Raw genomic sequence first — 1,129 nt, 5'->3', positions numbered from 1 at the left:
ACTTTATGTCCTTTGTCACTGCTGTGTCACCAGCTCTTAAAATAGTGCTCAGTCTTAGAAGGTGGTACTCAATAAATCATTGTTGAAAAATTGAATAAGTGAGTTTTAAAGGAAATACTCCTAATGGGAGTGTAGCAAATTCCCATATTTATACTTTGATATGAAGGGTAAATATGAGCATAGGCTTAAAAGGGCAGGAGGGAAGCGGTGGGTAGGTAAGGAGGCTGTAGCAACTTGCCTACTTTAGTATATTTATATGTAGGGATGAGTATGGGGGTAACCAGGTAATGCCTTAGGTTAAACATCTTAATGTCACTGGCTGAAGTTACGCTCCTGAGTCCAGCTGTAACCTCGAGCTGTTTAGAAGTTCTTTCAAAGTGAGAACAACTGTTGGGGCGCCTGGGTGGCTCAACTGGTTAAGCCTCCAACTTTGGTTCACTGTTCATGAGTTCGAGCCCTGGATCAGTCTCTGTGCTGACAACTCAGAGCCTGGAGCCTCCTTTGGATTCTGTGTTTCCCTCTCTCCCTTCCCCTCCCCTGCTCATGCTCCTTCTCTCTCAAAAATAAACAAACATTAAAAAAACTTTTTAAAAAGTGAGAGCAACTGTCGAGTTCTGACATAACCTACTCATTAAGCCTTACTTTTCATTTCCTGTTTTGGTTTGTTAAAATGGAAGGATCTTAGTGTGATCTTCAAATGTGATCTAAACCAGTTGTGAAACCCAAATAATTTCCGGGCCTTGCTTCTGAGGCTGGGCCTGTAGAAGAGTCAGTCACTCTTGAATGAAAGATAAGGTGCAGCTTGTTCCTTCTGGCAGCTGCATTCCTGCTCCTGGGCGTTGCTTTAAAGCCAGGACCCAAGTAGAGAGCAGCCTCGAGATTCCTCACGTCTTCTAGACCTTTCCCCACAGCTCAGAACCGAACATCAATTTTATGGAGGAACAGTAAGTGGTCCCACACTGAGGAGGCTGGCACAGGTGAGTCTGTGCCCTCTGTCATGGTTGTCAACATTCATGCACTAGAGCGACTGGGGAGGACACCCCGGCTCCAGAGCGTGAGCGAACAGTGACACCCAGTGGCAAGCGGGGTGCGTGTCTGACATGAAGTGCGCAGAGGACTAAGGCTCAGG

The sequence above is a fragment of the Suricata suricatta genome, chromosome 7, assembly GCF_006229205.1.
Source record: "Suricata suricatta isolate VVHF042 chromosome 7, meerkat_22Aug2017_6uvM2_HiC, whole genome shotgun sequence".
Taxonomy (NCBI): domain Eukaryota; kingdom Metazoa; phylum Chordata; class Mammalia; order Carnivora; family Herpestidae; genus Suricata; species Suricata suricatta.
This window is presented reverse-complemented; position numbering follows the sequence as displayed.